The sequence below is a fragment of the Podarcis tiliguerta genome (assembly GCF_965153285.1).
Source record: "Podarcis tiliguerta genome assembly, chromosome: 16".
Lineage (NCBI taxonomy): Eukaryota > Metazoa > Chordata > Lepidosauria > Squamata > Lacertidae > Podarcis > Podarcis tiliguerta.
Window position 1 is genome coordinate 30,972,659 of NC_139549.1, and position 23,469 is coordinate 30,996,127.

At 44.8% G+C, this 23,469-nt stretch overlaps 1 protein-coding gene and 1 long non-coding RNA gene across 4 annotated transcripts in view; both read right to left on the minus strand.

Moving 5' to 3' along the window:
- The window catches only part of GNB1L (G protein subunit beta 1 like), an 87,454-nt gene extending 86,864 nt beyond the window's left edge, over positions 1–590 (minus strand). For 2 of the 3 annotated variants that reach the window (XM_083418358.1, XM_083418354.1), the window contains exon 1: positions 492–590. The gene's annotated coding sequence lies outside the window, so the exon portion shown is untranslated. The remainder of the gene's footprint in view (positions 1–491) is intronic. The other variant, XM_083418356.1, reaches the window with a different exon arrangement.
- LOC310666933 overlaps positions 1–21,800 on the minus strand; it is a 256,212-nt gene extending 234,412 nt beyond the window's left edge. The window contains exon 1 of the long non-coding RNA XR_014506117.1: positions 21,717–21,800. This is a non-coding gene — a long non-coding RNA (uncharacterized lncRNA). The remainder of the gene's footprint in view (positions 1–21,716) is intronic.
- Between the last annotated feature and the right edge of the window lie 1,669 nt (positions 21,801–23,469).

Sequence of the window (23,469 nt, forward strand, 5' to 3'; positions counted from 1 at the left end):
CAAAGAAGTGGATAATAACAATGTGATTATATATGTTTAAATGGAAAATTAATAAAAAATATTATTTTTTAAAAAGGCCACGCCAAGTGGGGGTGGATGGGCTGAGCAGAGGACCACCATGCAACCCAAAGCATGCCTCACCAGGTAAGGTTAAAGGCTTGACCTGTTGGGTTCCTGCCTGCCTCACAGCTGCTAACTTAGGCCTGCCAGAGGGGAAGGAGTATCCAAAGAGTGTCGCATTATTGGAGGCGTCAAAGCCCACCCCCCTCACCACAGGCAAGGCTAGACCTGTTGAATTTCAACCTGCTCCGCAGCTGTAAAACCATAACTACGGAGCGTGGGGGGAATCCAAAGAAGGCCTTACTGGGTAGGAGAATGGCCTCCTCTCCAACAGGCCTCTCCCCACCCCCATTAACTGAAGCACAAGAGCCCCCATTCGCCCCTCCCCACAAATATCCCCCCTCACTCGCTAACTACATTACATTCCTCACCCATGAGGAAGACGATCGATCGGCGATCTGCAGGCGATGCCTGCCCGGCTGCACCACACGCAGGACGCAAGGCTACGCATGGAGCACAGAGAAAGAGAGCGCCGATAACACCGTCACGTGACAGGGACTCCGGGGCGGCTCGACCGCCTCTGCGGCAAGGCTTTCCCTGCTCCGCGGCGCATGCGCGGGCTTGATTCCTCGGCTGGGCTGCAGCCCGGCGCGGTGGAACGTTGAGGAATGTTGCAAATCTGGAGTTTGGGAGGGAGGAGGGAGGGAGGGCGGGCAGGTGTTAATGGGGGCGCTAGCAAAGGGGTGCGTGTGGGGGGGGGGTATTTAATTGGCAGCTATGGCATTTAGCGGTAGGTGGAGTTGGCCGGTTGCAAAATTGATTTCAGCAAGGCATTTGACAAGGTGCCCCATGATATTCTTGTAAAGAAGCTGGTAAAATGCGGTCTTGACTATGCTACCACTCAGTGGATTTGTAACTGGCTGACTGACCGGACCCAAAGGGTGCTCATCAATGGTTCCTCTTCATCCTGGAGAAGAGTGACTAGTGGGGTGCCACAGGGTTCTGTCTTGGGCCCGGTCTTATTCAACATCTTTATCAACGACTTGGACGATGGACTCAAGGGCATCCTGATCAAATTTGCAGATGACACCAAACTGGGAGGGGTGGCTAACACCCCAGAGGACAGGATCACACTTCAAAACGACCTTGACAGATTAGAGAACTGGGCCAAAACAAACAAGATGAATGTTAACAGGGAGAAATGTAAAGTATTGCACTTGGGCAAAAAAAATGAGAGGCACAAATACAAGATGGGTGACACCTGGCTTGAGAGCAGTACATGTGAAAAGGATCTAGGAGTCTTGGTTGACCACAAACTTGACATGAGCCAACAGTGTGACGCGGCAGCTAAAAAAGCCAATGCAATTCTGGGCTGCATCAATAGGAGTATAGCATCTAGATCAAGGGAAGTAATAGTGCCACTGTATTCTGCTCTGGTCAGACCTCACCTGGAGTACTGTGTCCAGTTCTGGGCACCACAGTTCAAGAAGGACACTGACAAACTGGAACGTGTCCAGAGGAGGGCAACCAAAATGGTCAAAGGCCTGGAAACGATGCCTTATGAGGAACGGCTAAGGGAGCTGGGCATGTTTAGCCTGGAGAAGAGGAGGTTAAGGGGTGATATGATAGCCATGTTCAAATATATAAAAGGATGTCACATAGAGGAGGGAGAAAGGTTGTTTTCTGCTGCTCCAGAGAAGTGGACACGGAGCAATGGATCCAAACTACAAGAAAGAAGATTCCACCTAAACATTAGGAAGAACTTCCTGACAGTAAGAGCTGTTCGATAGTGGAATTTGCTGCCAAGGGGTGTGGTGGAGTCTCCTTCTTTGGAGGTCTTTAAGCAGAGGCTTGACAACCATATGTAAGGAGTGCTCTGATGGTGTTTCCTGCTTGGCAGGGGGTTGGACTCGATGGCCCTTGTGGTCTCTTCCAACTCTATGATTCTATGAAAAGGAAAAGGGGGACACACTCACTGCGCTTTTAATAGTTGTATTCGATCAATCAATCAATCAATCAATCCCCAGGTGTAGATTGGAGGACAAGCTGCCTGCACCTGTAGAATCTCCCTCTTCTCTTTACTGTTCTGCACAACTGTTAAAGGTCCAGTAGCCTTTGCATTCTTTTGCAGCTTGTCACGCTAAAAAGTAGAGCTCCTACTTTGCACGGTGGGGGGAAAAAAGCTCACTGTTCATTCTTCCAGTGAAACTCTTTAAGTCTCAAACCCAGAGCGTCGCTTCCAGTTTGCAGTACATTTCTCAGCTAGATAAGAGACCACTGGTCTGACTCTGTAGAAGAAAGCTTCCAATGTGAATCAGCCCTTTCGGCAAAAACGACGAGGACTGGAATCGTGGGGTTGTATCCAGCTAAGTCCTAAGAAGATTCAGTGGATCTAATGACTAATGTCGAAGACACCTTTTTAAAGGGGATGGACCATAGTTAAATCTTAAGAAGAGCGCTGTTGGATCAGGTCAAAGGCCATAGAAAAGGGTGCACGATTGATTGATTACATTCCATACCAGCTTTCCTCCAAGGAGCTCTGAATGTCTGACCTGCAAGACAAAAATGTCTACACACATAAGGTAGCTACTGAAGGCCTGCCCCCTGCCCCCCCCCCCCGGCTGTGGGTTCACCAGGCAGTGGTCCTTGGTGGTTGGGAGCCCATTTAATTTCCCACAATGCCTCTTAAAAAACTCTGAGAGGGGAAAAAAGGGTCTCCTAACAACTTTTAACAAACCACTTCCCAGGATTCTTCGGGGGAAGCCGTGACTGTTTAAAGTGGCACGTAAAGGTAAAGGTACCCCTGCCCGTATGGGCCAGTCGTGTCCGACTCTAGGGTTGTGCGCCCATCTCACTTAAGAGGTTGGGAGCCGGCGCTGTCCGGAGACACTTCCGGGTCACGTGGCCAGCGTCACGAAGCTGCTCTGGTGAGCCAGCGCAGCACACGGAAACGCCGTTTACCTTCCCGCTATAAAGCGGTACCTATTTATCTACTTGCACTTAGGGGTGCTTGCAAACTGATAGGTTGGCAGGAGCTGGGACCGAAAGACGGGAGCTCACCCCGCCGCGGGGATTCGAACCGCCGACCATACAATCAGCAAGTCCTAGGCACTGAGGTTTTACCCACAGCGCCACCCGCGTCCCCTTTAAAGTGGCACAGTACTGCATTAAATGTATAGTGTAGGTGGGTCCTGAAGTTGTCTAAACCCCTTCAAGCCATCTTAAGTTAGCGACCGTCACAACATCCTGTGGTCACAAATTTCACACTGTGAACTATGTGAAAGACTGCCCTTTTGCATTTCCTGAATGTATATTCAGCTTCCTTGGATGGCCTTGAGTTCTCCTGAGCAACTTTCTCCACACTGTACATTATTTTGTATACCTCTATCATCTATCTATCCCATTCTTTCTTTTCTAAACCTAAAAAGCCCCCAAATGTTGTAACCTTTGCTCATAGCAGAGTTGCTTTTATTCTTTTGTCGACCTTTTCCAGGTGTATAATACACTTTCTGAGATGAGGTGAGCAGAGCTGTTCCCAGTACAGTGGTACCTCGGGTTACATACGCTTCAGGTTACATACGCTTCAGGTTACAGACTCCGCTAACCCAGAAATAGTGCTTCAGGTTAAGAACTTTGCTTCAGGATGAGAACAGAAATCGTGCTCCGGCAGCGCAGCAGCTAAAGTGGAGCTTCAGGTTCAGAACCGTTTCAGGTTAAGAATGGACCTCCGGAACAAATTAAGTACTTAACCTGAAGTACCACTGTAATCTAATTACCATTATTATTATTATTATTATCTGCTTTTTCCGCGTTAAAAAATGTTTAGGGGTACTGTACTCTCATTTTCCCACTCATATTGAAATACTGTCAGTCAATGAGGCCCAACTTAGATTCACAAAATGTTTAGGGGTATGCATACCCCCACGTCCCCCCCAGAAAAAAGCACTGATTATTATTAATTAACTCTATCCCACCCTTCCTCCCAAAGGCGCCCAGGGCAGCAAACATTAACATGGCAAAACAGTACAATTTAATATTAAACATTTTTTTAAAAAAAAGTAATTCAAACATTTTTAAAGCATTGAAAAGCAATCACATAACTCACTGTTACTAATCGTTGCCATGGCTAGGGTCTTTCAGCCATCAAATGCCTGGATAATGGGAACGTTGTAAAATTTCTGCTGAAAGCCAGTCATGAGAGAGGGAAAGATGAGCCTCACTAGGGAGGGCATTCCATAGATGAGGAGCCACCACCATGACGACCCTGTCATGGGTCAGTGCCAAACGGGCAACAGCCAGAGGTGGCATCAGTAATGGGGCCTCCCCTGCCAATCAGAGGGCCTGAGATGGTTAGGTACTTGGGTCCACTGAGCCTCTTGGGCTTGCCAATCAGAAGGTTGGCGGTTCGAATCCCCACGATGAGCTCCCGTTGCTCAGTCCCAGCTCCTGTCAACCTAGCAGTTGGAAAGCATGGCAAAAATAAAAGTGCAAGTAGATAAATAGGTACCACTTTGGTGGGAAAGTAAACGGTGTTTCCGTGTGCTGCTCTGGTTCGCCAGAAGCGGCTTAGTCACGCTGGCCACATGACCCAGGAAAACTGTCTGCGGTCAAACACCGGCTCCCTCAGCCAGTAAAGCGAGATGAGCGCCGCAACCCCAGAGTCGTCTATGACTGGACTTAACCGTCAGGGGTCACTTTACTTTTTTTTATGCTAGTACTAACACCTTGAATTGGACTCGGCAGTGCACGGGCAACCCATGCAGGGCTTTCAGGACCAGGGACACCAACCTAACCATTGCATTCACACTGCCCGACAATGTCCATCAACAGGAAGACACAAGATCTACCCACCGAGGAAGAATGGCAGATGAAGCTGATGGACTACATGGAAATGGCAGAAATGACTGGCAGAATCCGAGACCAGGGAGAAGAGTCGATGGAAGAAGATTGGGGAAAATTTAAAGTATATTTACAGAAATACTGCAAAATTAAGGAATGTTAGAAGAATACTGGAATGAAATTATATGGTTTTAGCAGAAATGTTATAAAGAATTAAGCAAAAACTGTTTGTTAATGGGCTAAAGTGGAAAATTTAAAGTTAGACTGTGTTAAGATAAATTATAGATTAAAAAATTGAGAAAGAGGGAAAGGATTTGCTGAATTAGCTAATTTGAACTAGAATACAAAAAAGGGAGGTGTGAGGAAGTCGAGGAAACAAGTAAATGAAAGATAAAGATATGGAAATTGGACGTGTTTTTAAATGTTTTTGTTTTTTCTTGTTTTGATGTATTTTTTTTCTCTATTCTCGATGTATTGTTTGTTAATTTTTTATTGCCTGTTTTCTTATACTTTTTTCCTGTAACTATGAAACTTCTAATAAATATTTTTTTTTTTTAAAAAAGACAATGTCCATCAACAATTTGCTTTCCACCATTCCACCAGAAGTTGGGATGTTTAGGTACACCGGAGGTGTGCGCACCCAAAAGTCAGAGGGATGATAGGAATTGAAGTCCCAACACCAGGTTACCCATCCCTGATAACGCACCTATGGAAGTAGCTTGTGTAGGGCTAGTCCGGGTTGCCAGTCACCTGAGCACCAGAGGCCGAGGTCCATTCCGCATCCAACAGAAATCACTGCCCATGACAATTAAACCCTCCATGCCATTTTTCTTCTCAATAATAATAATAATAATAATTTATTATTTGTACCCCACCCATCTGGCTGGGTTTCCCCAGCCACTCTGGGAGGCTCCCAACAAAGATTAAAAATACATTAAAATGTCATTAAAAATACATTTTAATGTCACACATTAAAAACTTGCCTGAAAAGGGCTGCCTTCAGATGTCTTCTAAATGTCAGGTAGTTGTTTATCTCTTTGACATCTGATGGGAGGGCATTCCACAGAGCGGGTGCCACCACCAAGGAGGCCCTCTGCCTGGTTCCCTGTAGCTTTGCTTCTCGCAGTGAGGGAACCGCAGAAGGCCCTCGGCGCTGGACCTCAGCATCTGGGCAGAATGATGGGAGTGGAGACGCGCCTTCAAGTATACTGGGCCGAGGCCGTTGAGGGCTTTAAAGGTCAACACCAATACTTTGAATTGTGCTCGGAAACATACTGGGTGCCAATGTAGGTCTTTCAAGACCAGTGTTATGTGGTCTCGGCGTCTGCCCCCAGTCACCAGTCTAGCTGCCGCATTCTGCATTAGCCACATTCTGCATTAGCCACATTCTCCAGCCCAATAGGAGCTGTCAAATGGCGCCATAAATATTAATAGGGTCTCAATTGTCCTAGTGCAGGGGTCGGCAAGGTTTACCTCGCCAGGGCCAGTTCACTCCAGCGAAGATCCTTCTGTGGGCTGGATCGCGCATGGGATTTCTGGCGTCTGCGCAGATGCGCTTTCTGGCACTGCGGAAGCGAGTCGCCGCGCTGCGCTGGTTTAGTGCAGCGCGCAGGGACTCGCCAAGTGAGCAGCTCAGTTCAGGGGTGGCTCGTGGGTCGGTTAAACAACCCCCGTGGGCCACAGGCTGCCGATCCCTATCCTGGTGCGACACCACAGAAAATCGGGATGGAACGGAGTGTCCCAGAAATGGGCGGGGCTGGCTGGCGGATTCCAATCAAGAGTACTCCCTGCAGCTGCATTTTGCTCTTTTTTTTTGTCACATCAGTCTTACTTGTGTTCTCGCAGCACAATGCAGCTGTTTGGCCAACCGGTGCGTATTCATTTGCTGCGAAGCAATCCGTGGTTTTTACCCACACGCCCTACCGAGCCCTTGGTCCGTTTGTGCCGTAGATATTCAATTTACTCGCGTTCGTGTTGAGGGTGGAGGGGTGGGGGAGAGTCATAAAAACGATACCCCTGCTTTAAACCACTCAGAAGCTCTTCGGGGGCAAGGCGAAGGGACCCCAGGTTTGCAAGCGATACGGCAGTACTTAGCTAACGCTCAGGTTTCGACGGCACCCTCCCACCCCCTTCCCTTCCCTTGCTCCCCCCAGTGGTTCCTTTAGTCTTTCTGGGAAGCTGCCAAACACCTGTGCAGCGAAGAGTGCAACAAATATTCTTGCTGTTTAATTTAGCTTTGCGCAGAAAAGGCTGCATTAGGCCTGATGTAGGCCTAATCCCGGCCCTCTAAAGAGGTTTAAAGCGCTCTGGTTTCACCTAATCCCGAAACCTAAGCCAGCATCTTTGAAAACTTCCATGACACCACAGAATGAGCAAATAAAGGGGCACTCGACTATTAAATTATTAGAAGGGACACAGTGTGTCTTTTGGATTTTTCAGACTTAAAGCTCTCCCTAAGGAGCTTGGCCGCGGCCACAATAAGAATGTTTATTTTGCAGACAACAGGGTGGGGGTCTCGCTGACGGTTTATTATGCCGTGTCTGATTGCTTGGGTGGGTGAGTGGGGGGGAGAGCGAGAGAAGAAAGAAAAAGAAAGAAGAAAGAAAAAGTGGTAATATCGCTGTGTGGTGGTTGGGCATGTCGAAGAAAACGAAAGAAGGAGCATGTCTAGACATTGCAAGCTTACAAAAAAAACCCCTCAAAAACAACCACCCTGAGCTGGTTTCTTATTTTATAGATCGTTCAAACTGTCCAAAATGCCACATTTGAGCCTTTAAGCCTGATTCCTCATAATGCTAAATGTGAGGGCTACTAAACAAGCAGAAAGGGAGCTCCTGGCAGCTTGCCCTAAGAGCAGCAGATTGAAGCACAATTTGGCTGGTAATTGGCAATATGGACCTATTGTTTTGCAGAATAGTAAAGGAGGACCCCTGCTGACAGGCAATTTAATGTGTTTAAAAAAATAAGGTTGGGTTAGAACTTCGCATTGAAAGGAGGCTTCTGAGAGTTCTGCAGGCACCCTGATGGGTGGGTTTGAGTTTTTTTTGCAGGTATTCTGCAGGTATTCAATGCAACAAAAGCACATTAAAAGGTAAAGGGACCCCTGACCATTAGGTCTAGTCGTGGCTGACTCTGGGGTTGCGGTGCTCATCTCACTTTATTGGCCGAGGGAGCCAGCGTACAGCTTCCGGGTCATGTGGCCAGCAGGACTAAGCCGCTTCTGGCGAACCAGAGCAGCGCACGGAAACGCTGTTTACCTTCCCGCCGGAGCGGTACCTATTTATCTACTTGCACTTTGATGTGCTTTCGAACTGCTAGGTTGGCAGGAGCAGGGACCGAGCAACGGGAGCTCACCCCGTCGCGGGGATTTGAACCGCCGACCTTATGATCGGCAAGTCCTAGGCTTTGTGGTTTAACCCACAGCGCCACCTGCGTCCCCAGGGAATGGATACAATGGGATAAAAGAAGCATGCAATTTATTAGATGGACAGGTCTTGATCTCAGCCACCTGTGATTGCATCTTGGCGACTCTCAGTGGGTAACGTGTACAAAAAAGGCATATATTAGGGTAAAGACTGGCCACTATCAATTGAGCAATGCTGAATTAACACCATGCATTTAAAGCGCTATGATACTACTTTAAACAGTTGTGACCCGGAAGCTGTACGCCGGCTCCCTCGGCCAGTAAAATTAGATGAGTGCCGCAACCCCAGAGTCGGCCACGACTGGACCTAATGGTCAGGGGTCCCTTTACCTTTATCCATTGCCTACCTAGATACCTGGTAGATTTACCAAATGTTAAAATGAGGATAGCCTTTACACAGGCAATACTAAACATCCTTCTATCCGCAGACTGGACGGGCCGACATAAAGGAGTTCCTAAGAAGGATAGGGCTTGCAGCTGCAACTCTGTTATCAGTAGAAGACATAATTCATGTACTCCTTGAGTGCCCTTTCTGTGACAATCTCAGAAACAATCACATCCACCCATTGCTAAGATCGCAGGAGGGAAGGTCATCTCTTGCAAAGACCTGTCTTTTGCTGTCCGAGGTTGAGAGATACATATCCTGCACTTGTAGCTTCATGGTGAATTTTGGATATAATGGAGATGTAAAAGATTTGGGGGTTTGAGAACGGGATTGAGGCAATATATTCAGAACAAAAGGCTAAACTGATAGTTAACAATGTGGTTACAGAAGAGTTTAAAATTGAAAAAGGTACACGACAAGGCTGCCCGATTTCCCCATTACTGTTTATTTCGGTTCTGGAAGTGCTCCTGAATATGATTAGGGGGGACCGGTTGGTGGAAGGGATTCAGGTCGGAGCGAAACAATATAAACTTAAAGCTTTTGCAGATGACCTAGTTCTGACATTACAGGAGCCGGAGTCTAGTTTGAAAAGAGTACTACAACTGATTCAAAACTTTGGTCGAGTGGCAGGATTTAAGTTAAACAAGCAAAAAACTAAAGTTTTGGGGAAAAACTTGACAGATACTGAGTTGGAACAGCTTCAGAAAGAGACAGAACTAAATGTGGTTAAAAAAGTTAAATACCTAGGGGTAAACATAACAGCAAAAAATCTGAGTTTATTTAAAGATAATTATGAAAAATGTTGGTCAGAGATTAAGAGAGACTTGGATAGTTGGTCAAGACTAAAACTTTCTTTGTTGGGCCGAATAGCTGCCATCAAGATGAATGTATTGCCAAAAATGTTATTTTTGTTTCAGACACTGCAGATTGTAGACAAGACAGAGTGCTTCCGGAAGTGGCAGAAAGATATTTCTAAATTTGTCTGGCAGGGCAAAAAGCCCAGAATCAAATTTAAAATATTAACAGATGCGAAAGAAAGAGGGGGCTTTGCCCTGCCAGATTTAAAGTTGTATTATGAAGCTGCAGCTTTCTGCTGGTTAAAAGATTGGTTACTTCTTGAAGATACGGATGTCTTGGATTTGGAAGGTTTTAATAACGCGTTTGGATGGCATGCATATTTATGGTATGATAAAGCTAAGATAAATAAGGCCTTCAAGAACCATATTGTCAGAAAATCAGTTTTTAATGTCTGGACAAAATATAAAGACTTACTGGAGAATAAAACTCCGAGGTGGCTGTCACCCCTGGAGGCTAAGGCTCGGAAAAGAGCCAATATGGAGGCCAACTGGCCAAAATATTGGGAGATAATAGAAAAGGATGGTGACAACTGGAAATTGCAGAGTTTAGAAAAGATGAGAGACAAAGTGCGAGACTGGTTACAATATGCTCAGATTAAAGAAGTGTTTAAAAATGACAAAAAGCTAGGATTCCAAGTGGAAAAGTCAAAGTTAGAAACTGAACTGTTAGAACCTAAGACTAAGGTACTTTCAAGAATGTATAACTTGCTGCTGAAATGGAACACACATGACGAAATGGTAAAATCAACAATGATAAAATGGGCGCAGGACATTGGGTATAATATTATGTTTGAAGATTGGGAAAGGTTGTGGACCTCTGGGCTGAACTTCACTGCATGTAATGCGTTGAAGGAAAATGTGATGAAAATGATGTATAGATGGTACATGACCCCTGTTAAACTGGCTAAAATATACCATTCGTCTGATAGCAAATGTTGGAAATGTAAGGAAAATGAAGGAACATTTTTTCACCTCTGGTGGACCTGCCCTAGAGTGAAGGCCTTTTGGGAGAAGATATATAATGAATTAAAAAAGGTGTTTAAATACACCTTTACTAAGAAACCAGAGGCCTTTCTCCTGGGTATTGTAGGCCAGAGTGTGTTAAAAAAGGACAGAACATTCTTTATGTACGCAACAACAGCAGCAAGAATATTAATTGCCAAGAATTGGAAAACTCAGGAGCTACCCACTGTGGAAGAATGGCAGATGCAACTGATGGACTATATGCAATTAGCCGAGATGACCGGCAGAATTCGAGACCAGGGAGAAGAAAGGATGGAAGAAGACTGGAGGGAATTTAAGATTTATTTACAAAAATATTGTAATTTGGCTGAGTGTTGAATTGGATGCCAGTGCAGATAATTGTCTACCATTAAATTAGATTTAAGGCTGAATTATATGTCAAACCAAATTAAGATTATTAATTAAGATGAGTTAAATGATAATTTGTTTGAAATAAATTTAATAATGATGTAAGTGTATGCGGGAGGTGTGGGGGAGTCCCATGTAATAATTGAGAGATGTTAAATGGACAATGATAAGTTGTGCTTATCTAATATATGCTTTATTTGAAAACTTCAATAAATATATATTAAAAAAAAAAAAAAGTAAAAGATTTGGATCGTAATAAAAGATGCAGGAGGAAATGATTAATAATAGGGCCCACAAAGGGGAGGAGGGAAGCCCAGGAGATTCTTTGGAATCTTGTTTTTATGATGTATGTCGGATATATGATTGTAAAACTTTAATTTGAAAAACCAAATAAATAAATTGAGAGAGAGAGAGAGAGGCTTTAGATTTAGAACATCTAAATTCATTGTTAAGGCTTTACAGATTCATATAGCAAAACTTAAGGCTGGGACGGGAAATACTGTATTTTCCCATGTATAAGACTATGTTTTCCCCCCAAAAAATTTTAAGTTTAAAATTGGGGGTCGTCTTATACAAGGAATGTTGCAATTATTTATTTCTTGATTTGGGGCTCAAAAAATAGGGATCGTCTTATACATGGGGGGCGTCTTATACGTGGAAAAATACGGTAATTCCTCCACTAGGGCTCAGCAAGTGGAAATGTAAGCTATTATTAGTAGCCGTATTCCTGTTGTTGTTGTTTGTGTAAACACAATGCTTGCTAAACACAATAAACCAAACTGACTTTTGGAACTGACACATTCCCCAGCTGGAGGATGGCCTTGCAAAATTGGGAGAAGTGCAAATTTGGAACGGTGGCTGTATTCCAGTTTGCACATTGATTTGGAAAGAAAAAATTGGGTATTTTCATCTCTAAACATGAATGGAATCCTTAGCTACAGATAATTGTTTGTCTGGAATAAAATAAGCCATGACCCTGGGTTTGGACCTAATGCTAAGCCAGGAATCATGGCCAAGACCAGCATGTTTATGGTTCACTGCAGGCATGGCCAAACTTGGCCCTCCAACTGTTTTGGGACTACAATTCCCATCATCCCTGACCACTGGTCCCGTTAGCTAGGGATGATGGGAGTTGTGGTCCTGAAACATCTGGAGGGCCAAGTTTGGCCATGCCTGGTTTACTGTAATATGTGGATGAGGCCGCTATGGAGTGGGGAAACTGGCCCTCTGGATGTTGCCGAAATATGCGCCTCCCATCACCCCTGACCATTGGCTGATGGGAGTCCTACAAAGCCACTTCCGAGCTAGGGAGGAGGTGGGGTTGCGGGCTTCACTCCCCTCCCCCGCGATGCTAGGGAATCCTCAGATGCGTCATCCCCGGGCCAGCCAATCGTGGCCTCGCGCATTTAGGTCTGGCGCGGCCAAGGGTCTCCCTCTTTCCTGCGCTGCAGCTAGCCAGGTTTTTTTCCTCCCCTCCCACCCGTTAAGTAAGGCTTTATGACGATGCTATGGACTTCGGTTGGTCAAGGGGCCCAGTAGGAATTTTTCCATTTGGCAGATTGGCACCAGCCACTTGGTTTTCGCCTACCTCGTAGCAATCCGTCCGCGATATTGGCGGTTAGGCATTGGCAGGGGTATTGTTATGCAAATGAAGTGGGGGAGGGAAGCAAAGGGTAGTCCGGTAAAGGATTCTGGGGGGCGAGGCCTTGTCCTAAGCCTATGGAGGTGTGGGCCCCCGGCACGCCCCCCAGCGGTAACTCCGGGGGGAGCTCCTAGTTGACGTGCCTCAGCAGAACTCCCCCTACTGGTGGTTAACCCTCACCGGTCTTCCAGCCAGCGGGCTGAAGCCGGTTAATTGTTAGGACCAATGCCTAAGCCAATACCGCTCAATTCCTGTAATCAATAAAGTTGCTGCCTAATTTGACCCAATAACTCGAATTCTGGTGTCTCGTGTCTTTATTTCTGAGGGGGGAGGCGGGAACTCGCCATACAACATCTGGGGGGGGGCACAGGTTCCCCCTCCCTGCATTACACGGCTGATTAATTTAATAATACAATGTTTTAAAAAAGAAGAACTGGTGGGAAATCTTGCAGAAGAGTATAGCAGTGGGGAATCAATCACTGTTGCCAGCTGAAATGCATTAACAGGGTCTTTTAAAAAAAAACCCTTAATATGTGAGTTAGGAGGATCTATTAGAAGGACACTATGAGATATGATAACTAGAGTACAGTTGATTTATAGCATAGGAGATGCAAGTGACTTGACATTATAGTGGAACTTCTCCAAATGGTTAAAAGAAAAGGCGAGGAGGATTTTCCTACTCCCTTAGCGGGTAAAGAAAAACACAGACAATGCTATCAGCTACCCAGTCAAGGCCATCATCATAAAAGGATGGAAATATTTGAGAGCCTAAGTGGGAGTTTTCTTTCATACATGACTGTTCTGCTTATGAAAAGAAAACAGAACAGGCACTCTGAACTGGAAATTAAATGGTGGAGCTTAAAGAGCAAATCCATCAACAGATACGCCTCCAACCTAATATGAGGCCAGCCTTCATATGGAGTCGGTGGCTTGGTTTCCGCACTTGGTTCTTAGTTTGCTAACCTCAAGGCCAGCCAAAGACTTTTTGCTGCTTATCACGGACACTATTCTAGTTCCCTCCACATACATTATTCAGCTGGAGTGACAGTTGAAAATTATGTCAGTATATTGCCCAGTATGGCCATTAAGATCATCAAATGAAACCTGGTTAGTCTTGCCACAATCTACTGAAAATCAGCTTGTGGCGATACAGAGGTGAGTTTTTCCACTGATGACGTACATCTTGAAAGACCTACATTGGCTCACAGTACGTTTCCAAGCACAATTCAAAGTGTTGGCGCTGACCTTTAAAGCCCTAAACAGCCTCGGCCCAGTATACCTGAAGGAGCGTCTCCACCCACATCGTTCAGCCCAGACACTGAGGTCCAGCGCCGAGGGCCTTCTGGCTAGAACATAGTTTAGCAGCTGGGAACAAGCAATAAGTTCAGAGAAAAGGCAAGTCAGAGGTCTCCCTCTTTCCTCCCTCTTTCATGCCCCCTCTTACTTGCCTTTTCTCTGAATTTATTGCTTGTTCCCAGCTGCTAAACTGTGTTCTAGCCAGGGCCGGCCCTACCGTTAGAAGACAGAGAGCGTGGAGAAAGCGGATAGCGAAAAATTGTTTTCCCGCTCTCGTTACTCAGAGACATCCAGGGCAGGCGAAAGAAAAGATTTATTCACACAGCAGAAGTCAAACCAGATGTCAAAGAGAACAACAACTACCAGACTTTTAGAAGACATCTGAAGGCAGCCCTGTTTAGGGAAGCTTTTAATGTTTGATGCATTATTGTATTTTAATATTCTGTCGGTAGCCGCCCAGAGTGGCTGGGGAAGCCCAGCCAGATGGGCGGGGTAATAATAATAATAATAATAATAATAATAATAATAATAATAATTGGATTCACTCCCACAAGTGGTAGTGATAGAAGCCAGCTTGGATGGTTTTAAAAGCAGGTCCGTCAGACAAATCTGTAGGTGAAAAGGCTATGAAAGTCCATGATGTGGTTCTGTTCTCCCTCCACTGTTGGAGGCAGTCTGCCTCAATACAGTGGTACCTCGGGTTAAGAACTTAATTCATTCTGGAGGTCCATTCTTAACCTGAAACTGTTCTTAACCTGAAGCACCACTTTAGCTAATGGGGCCTCCTGCTGCTACCACGCCGCCGCCACCGCACGATTTCTGTTCTCATCCTGAAGCAAAGTTCTTAACCCGAGGTACTATTTCTGGGTTAGCGGAGTCTGTAACCTGAAGCGTCAGTAACCTGAAGTGTCTGTAACCCGAGGTACCACTGTACTAGTTGCTGATAATCACAGGCGAGGAGAGCGCTGTTGTGGGCGTCCTATAGGCACCCAGTTGAGCACTGTGAGAATGGAGTGCTAGAGGAACTCCTCTGGCCTGACCCGACAAGGTTCTCCTTATTTTCACACTCCCTCCCCACTCCTCCCCTTGCCTCCTAGCTTTGTTAGCACTTAAGGTCCCGGTTTAATGAAACCACAGTTTACGGTTACACCAAGAAGTTGAATAAAGGCAGGCTTCCAATCACCCCAAAACTAGCAAGTCCAGCAGAGCCTGCTTCCTCAGGGGAGTATGATCGCTATCTCCAAAGGCACTGGTGGTGGTGTAGACAAGCTTTCTAGAGAGCCTATAAATCAAGGACCTCCAGATGTTGCAGGAGTACAGCTCATATCATCCCTGTCCATTGGCCGTTCTAATGGAGGTGTGTTTTTTGTTTTTTTAATTATTCTTTATAATCATACTTTCCTCCAGGGTCGTCGAACAACTTACAAAAAAATCATTCAATCGAAAATCTAACAATAACATGCCTCAAAATCCTCCTCCTATTAGTTATGCATAACAGTATATTCTTTTTGTCCCTACTCATTTATCCTAATTTTTTTCCCTTCCTCCCTCCCCTTTAACCCCTCCCCCCCAAAAGCGTTCTCTCTTCAAATCTTTAACCATGTGCACAGATTATTCATTCTAATTTGGATACTTGGGTTGACTTCCCCCGTGCTATCCAATTTCTATAACTTGTCCATTTACAGTGGTGCCCCGCAAGACGAATGCATCGCAAGACGGAAAACCCGCTAGACGAAAGGGTTTTCCGTTTTGGAGGTGCTTCGCAGGACGAATTTGCTATGGGCTTGCTTCGCAAGACGAAAATGCCTTGCGATTCCTGGGGTTTTTTTTCCCCTCCCAGCCTTTTTCCCAAGCCCCTAAGCCGCTTAACAGCTGATCTAAGCCGCTAATAGCCTTTTAGCAGCTAATCCGCTAATCCCTTAAGCCTTTAATAGCCGCTAATAGCCTTTTAGCAGCTAATCCGCTAATCCCTTAAGCCTTTAATAGCCACTAATAGCCTTTTAGCAGCTAATCCGCTAATCCCTTAAGCCTTTAATAGCCACTAATAGCCTTTTAGCAGCTAATCCGCTAATCCCTTAAGCCTTTAATAGCCGCTAATAGCCGCTAAACCGCTAATAGCGCTAATAGCGCTAATCCGCTAATGGGCTTGCTTCGCAAGATGAAAAAAACCGCAAGACGAAGAGACTCGCGGAACGGATTCTTTTCGTCTTGCGAGGCACCACTGTATTCAAAACCTCTTGACATTTGTTTTCCCATGTATCTTTCGTCATTACCTGTTCAAATATATCAGATTGTATATATTAAAAAACATAGTCATTCCATTTTTCTATTGTCCATTTATCCTTTTCTTTCCACCCTGATGCAATAAACAAGCATACCAGCTAAGATCATACTTTTATATCAAGCTTGCTCTTTTCTTTCTATTTTACTATTCCCCAGGTTTCCTGAGATAAGCATTTCTCTATTGACGTCTATCTTAACCTGAAATACATCAGAAATAACCTTGATAATCTTTTGCCAATATTCCTTTACGCAAATACACTCCCACCACATATGTGGATATACCCCTAACTCTTGACTGCAATGGCAGCACTTAGGACCCAATCCTTTAACTACGTATGCCAGTTGCGCCAGGGTTCTTTACCCTAATGGAGGTTGATGGCAGTTGGAGTCCAATAACATTTTGAGGACCACTCTTGCTACACATGCTTACCCAGAATTAAGGTTGTTTCTAAGGATGTTTGCTCCCTGGGATAAAAGTATATTGAATTGCAACCTCAAGTTCCAAAAAGCAGGATCTGTATCAAAGAAGCCTATATTTTCTCAGCACAGGCTGTTGTAGTCGTTATATCGAAGTCTCATTTTTTTTTTTACTTAATGCCATTTAACGGTCTCATAAAATCTTTACATGTGACTTGAGTCAGCATCATTAAGTTCTGCAACACAACCCTCTGAGAAATTTTGTTAACGTTCCTGTACCTCTCGCCTATTTATTTGTTCCCAAAACAGTTCCCAACAGACAGACAAGAGTCCCTTTTCTTTTTTCTTTTTTTAAAATAATATTTATTAGAAGTTTAATAGTTACGGGGGGGGGGACAAAAACAATTTAACAAACAATACATCGAGAATAAAAAGAAAAACAAAAAAAATACATCAAAACAACAAGAAAAACAAAAACATTTAAAAACACATCCAATATTTCCATGTCTTTACCTTTCATTTACTTGTTTCATCGACCTCCTCACACCTCCCTTTTTTGTATTCTAGTTCAATTACCGTATTTTTTGCTCTATAAGACTCACTTTTTCCCTCCTAAAAAGTAAGGGGAAATGTGTGTGCGTCTTATGGAGCGAATGCAGGCTGCGCAGCTATCCCAGAAGCCAGAACAGCAAGAGGGATCGCTGCTTTCGCTGCGCAGCGATCCCTCTTGATGTTCTGGCTTCTGGGATTCATAATATTTTTTTCCTTGTTTTCCTCCTCCAAAAACTAGGTGCGTCTTATGGCCTGGTGCGTCTTATAGAGCAAAAAATACGGTAGCTATTTCAGCAAATCCTTTCCATCTTTCTCAATTTTTTGTTCTATCATTTATCTTAACACAATCTAACTTTAAATTTTCCACTTTGGCCCATTAACAATCAGTTTTTGCTTAATTCTTTATAACATTTCTGCTAAAACCATATAACTTCATTCCAGCATTCTTCTAACATTCATTGACAAGAGTCCCTTTTCTTCAAGAACACCGGGCGAGGCAGAGTGAGAAAGCTTCTCAAGGCTCAGAGAGTCGTTTGCGTGCCTAAAATTGTTGTTGTCCGTGTTTTGATGCCGTTTTCCCCAAACCAGTTTGAATCCAAACTGAGAGGGGAGGAAAACAACTGGCAGTGTGTACGCAGCCTTACTTCCCAAACTCTAACCATTGCAACACACTGCCAGTTGATGAGGTTTCCCTGGATCTGAGCAATTGCCCCAACGCATCCAGATTTTGTTAACAACCATGAGAACTAGGAAGCCGATTTCAATAGAAAATGAAAGAACACGCTGGTGTTCTCAGGGTGACTAATTTGGCATCAGTTGCCAGATTTTGTCCTAGTGCAGGTAACACAAAGCCTTCATAATTGCAGCCTGTTAAAATAGCTGCCAACATATGATATAAGCACACAAATACTTTGGCCATTGGCCAATAAACGGTACTATTAAAATTTAGCCAAGATCAGCAAAATCTAAGCAAAATGTTCAGCAGCGTCTCTGAACTGAACTTAAACCTAGTATATCTCTCATCTTATTTTTAATCTTAAAATAAAGATTAACAGCCCCTAGATCTTTGTCGCAGGGAAAAGTAAATAATATGTGCTTCATTTCTCTTTCTAGATGTTGTCGATCGCCTTCCTTGCTGCCGATGGCTGGTAATAATGATTAAGAAATGGAAAGTTGGTTTTCAGTGTTAATTTTGTAGAGAGAACAAATGCTCTTAATGAAAGATACACACACACACACCCATTGCCACCAGGCAGTGCAATATCAGTGCAGCAATTACTGTATTAGTCAAGTTGTTGAGAAGTTCTGTAGAACCAAGGGCTGTTTTTTCCTCCCCTTCTCCCTCTTTCTCTTAAAAAAAGCAACATTCTTTATTATTTGGCACGTTTTCTGATGTAACAATTAAAAACCTGCTTTGGGCTTCAAAACAGTTGCCAAAATCAGACACCCTTTCCCCGGGGGGGGGGGGTGAGGGCTTTGATTGGCTAGGAAATAAAATCAAAGTGTTTACTTTCGAGTTTTCACCTATGTCTTGCTTGGGTTTCATGCAAGCTAACAGAAGAGTTCTAAAAGAGTGTGCTTCAACCTTGGGTCTCCAGGAATTGTTAGATTACAACACGCATAACCCCCAGCTAGATAGTAACTATGGAGATATGCATGCTCAATTTCAGTTTCTCATTTTTCCAATTTTAAGCTGAGTTCTCCGCATATCCACACCGGTTTTTAATTATTAAAAAAAGAGTCCTCATGAAAAACGCAGCATTTTAGCTAGTCAGTGTGTGTGTAGACCACAGTGGCACTATAACTTTTTTCTCAGTGCCACTTGTTTAGAATACAGTGGTACCTTGGGTTACATATGCTTCAGGTTACATACGCTTCAGGTTACAGACTCCGCTAACCCAGAAATAGTGCTTCAGGTTAAGAACTTTGCCTCAGGATGAGAACAGAAATTGTGTTCCGGCGGCACAACGGCAGCAGGAGGCCCCATTAGCTAAAGTGGTGCTTCAGGTTAAGAACGGACCTCCGGAATGAATTAAGTACTTAACCTGAGGTACCACTGTAAAAATTTGCTCTTGCCACACCGAATTTTTTATTGATAAGAAAATGCATTGGAAAACAAAAATAAACAACACCTAGCGGTGCTTGATTTATAACACAGAACACAACCACTTTATAATAGCGTCTCCACCCCCATCGTTCAGCCCGGACACTGAGATCCAGCGCCGAGGGCCTTCTGGTGGTTCCCTCATTGCGAGAAGTGAGGTTACAGGAAACCAGACAGAGGGCCTTCTTGGTAGTGGCACCTGCCCTGTGGAATGCCCTCCCAACAGATGTCAAGGAAATAAGCAGCTATCTTATCTTTAAAAGACATCTGAAGGCAGCCCTGTTTAGGGAAGTTTTTAATATTTAGTGTTGTATTGTTTTTAACACTCGATTGGGAGCCGCCCAGAGTGGCTGGGGAAACTCAGCCAGATGGGCGGGGTATAAATAAATTGTTGTTGTTGTTGTTGTTGTTGTTGTTGTTGTTGTTGTTGTTGTTATCATCATCATTAGATCCCGGGACACCCGGAAAATATAAAACAATGCAGCTGCATAAGAGCAGGAATTATTCCCAACATATAATTAATAAACGAGTCTTCCCTAGCCCTTTATCCGAACGGCAATTCTGCATCATAACTAGTATTGACCTCGGTATCACCTGATGCTCTTGCTCTCATTTTTTTTTGGGGGGGGGGGGAATCTATCCATATTCTGCAAATTAGATAGATGATAGATAGATAGATGATAGATAGATGATAGATATAGATAGATAGATAGATAGATAGATAGATAGATAGATAGATAGATAGATGATAGATGATAGATAGATATAGATAGATAGATAGATAGATAGATAGATGATAGATAGATGATAGATAGATAGATAGATAGATATAGATAGATGATAGATAGATAGATAGATAGATAGATAGATAGATAGATGATAGATAGATAGATAGATGATAGATAGATGATAGGTAGGTAGATAGAGATAGATAGATAGATAGATAGATAGATAGAGATAGATAGATAGAGATAGATAGATAGATAGATAGATAGATAGATGATAGATAGATAGATAGATAGATGATAGATAGATAGATAGATAGATAGATAGATAGATAGATAGATAGATAGATATAGATAGATGATAGATAGATAGATAGATAGATAGATAGATAGATAGATGATAGATAGATGATAGATAGATATAGATAGATAGATATAGATAGATAGATAGATACTATAGTATGCTACACAACACTGAATGCTTAAATGTTTCTTTGATTGCCCATGAATCTCCTTTCCTGCCATACCAACGTGATGTGCCACACACCCTTTGAGAACCAGATGTAGACCGTGGGTGTCCTACATGGTCTCTCCAGATGTTGTTGGACTACGGGGCCCATCAGCCCCATAGTCGATGGTCAGGAATGATGGGAATTGTAGTCCAACATCTGGAGGGTGCCATGTTTGCTGCCCCTGCTGGAGACAACACCATTTGTCCATCTTCTTCTTCTTTGGCGATCACTCGTAGCCGAATAAGATTGTCTTCCACGAACACGGTTTTAACAGTGAGTCTGTAAGGGACTGTGGAGGCCAGTTCTGGATCCACATGTCCTTCCACAGTGGGTATGTAGGTTTCTGGGCGGGAGTTGATCACGGTGAGGGTTTGCCAAGCGTGCCTTCCTCTTAGCACGTTTCTTCCTTGCGTCCTGAGTTTGAACGTCTTTGGAGCCCACGACACCTTTGGTAAAGGCTGTTCTCCAATTGGAGCGCTCGCAGACCAGTGTTTCCCAGTGTTTTGTTGACACTGGCAGAAGCTCTCCAGGGTTCCAGGCAGGGATTGTCTGCTGGAGACGCCAGGGATGTACCACTGAGCCATGATCCTCCCGTGTGAGTAACAGCAGGTCTCAACAGTGTATATATTACCTTCCTACATTCCGCACAGGACAGCGTTCAGAAACCCTTGGTCTAGCTCTGGAGGGAGTTTGCTTTGAGTGACCCTCTTGCCTTTGGAACAATGAAATGTCAGGGCCATGGAAATGTTTTCGCTTGTGCAGCCAGTTCCTTCATGCAAACAGCTGACAGGGAAGAAAAAGATTCCTGAGAAGTGGAAGGGAAACAAAACTTGGATACCGAAATGGAACCAAACTCTCCTTATTTTTCTTCCTGTGCTAACAAAGTGGGAGAAGGCTATCCCTGTCTGAGAGACATTTTTGCCATTAGAGAAGGAAGAGAATGTTTCTTGCACTTTTACCCTCCTGCACTTATTATCCTTGCTCTGGAAACCATTTAGTCCAGAGGTGGGGGAAAGCTTTTCAGCCTAAGGGCCACATTCCCTGCTTGGCAAGTTTTCAGGGTCCACATGTAAAAGGGTGTTTTCCAGGGTCATGAAGCTGAGGCTCCAATACTTTGGCCACCTCATGAGAAGAGAAGACTCCCTGGAAAAGACCCTGATGTGGGAAAGATGGAGGGCACAAGGAGAAGGGGACGGCAGAGGACGAGATGGTTGGACAGTGTTCTCGAAGCTACCAGCATGAGTTTGACCAAACTGCGGGAGGCAGTGGAAGACAGGAGGGCCTGGCGTGCTCTGGTCCATGGGGTCACGAAGAGTCGGACACCACTAAATGACTAAACAACAACAACATAGAATAACAGAATTATGGAGTTGGAAGGCACCCTGTGGGGTCATCTAGTCCAACCCCCTGCAATGCAGGAATCTCAGCTAAAGCATCCATGACAGATGGCCATCCAACCTCTGCTTAAAGACCTCCAAATGAAGCAGAGTCTACCACCTTCTAAGGGAGTCCATTCCTCTGTTGATCAGCTCTTACCATCAGAAACACATTACTGTTACTCGGTCGGAATCTCCTTTGAATCCATTGGTTTGGGTTCAAGCTTCCTCCATCTTCCATGTGACAACCCTTTAGGTATTTGAAGAAAGCTGTTGTATCACATCTCGCTCTTCTGTCCTCCTGGCTGAACCAACTTTCTTAACCGTTCCCCATAAAGCTGGGTTTCCGGACAATTTATCATCTTGGTCTCCCTCCTCTGCACATGGGTAGCCAACACAGTGCCTTCCAGACGTTGCTCTACTACACTTCCCATCCTTCCTGACCACTGGCCATCCTGCTGGGGCTGCTGGGAGTTGTAGTCCAAGGTCTGAAGGCCACCACATTGGCCTTCATAACTGTGACTATTCAGCAGCGGAACATACTGTCACTGGAAGTATTGAGGCAGAGGCTGGACCTCTCAGGGATGCTGGAGGTGCAACTCTATGATCCTAAGGTAAAGGTAAAAGTACCCCTGATGTACGGGCCAGTCTTTACAGACTCTAGGGTTGTGCGCCCATCTCACTCAAGAGGCCGGGGGCCAGCGCTGTCCGAAGACACTTCCGGGTCACATGGCCAGCGTGACATCGCTGCTCTGGCGAGCCAGAGCCGCACACGGAAACGCCGTTTACCTTCCTGCTAGTAAGCGGTCCCTATTTATCTACTTGCACCGGAAGTGCTTTCGAACTGCTAGGTTGGCAGGCGCTGGGACCGAGCAACCGGAGCGCACCCCGCCGCGGGGATTCAAACCGCCGACCTTTCGATCGGCAAGCCCTAGGCGCTGAGGCTTTTACCCACAGCGCCACCCACGTCCCTCGATCCCAAGGTATAGGTTAGCTTTTAGGGATGGGTGTTACAGACTTAGAAACGAAAGCAGGTAAGTGCGAGGACCTGTATAATATTATGCATGGTATGTAAAAAGTCAGGAAAAAAAATACTTTCCGCTTCCCTTCTCTCATAATACTGGAATTTGGGGCCATCCACTGCAGCTGAATTTTGGGAGGTTGGGGACAGTTAAAAGGAAGCACTTCCCACAAGTTTAGAATCTCTTTTTTAGATTTGGTAGGGACCACAAGAGTCATCTAGTCCAACCCCCTGCCATGCAGGAAACTTTTGCCCAAAGCGGGATTCGAACCCACAACTGTGAGCTTAAGAGCCTCATGCTCCATGAATCGCACCATTCTTGCCTACAGAGGGAATGAGTTGTGTGTAGAAACCAGCCTACTGTGCAAAAATAAAATTTGCATGAGCTGCCCCACCCATTTTTTGTATCTGAGCCCACTGCCCCTTGTATGTGGCCCCAAGGGAGCATGGCTCTCAGGCCCCCCCAGGGCCCCTGCCCTACAGCTTTGCAGAAGGAGACTGCAGCTTCCAAAACTGTCTCTCCTCAGATTCTTCTGAACTTCCCGCAGTGTCAAATGAGACTGAAAGAACCAGAGAATTACTTGTCATCACAGCATCTGCCGTGT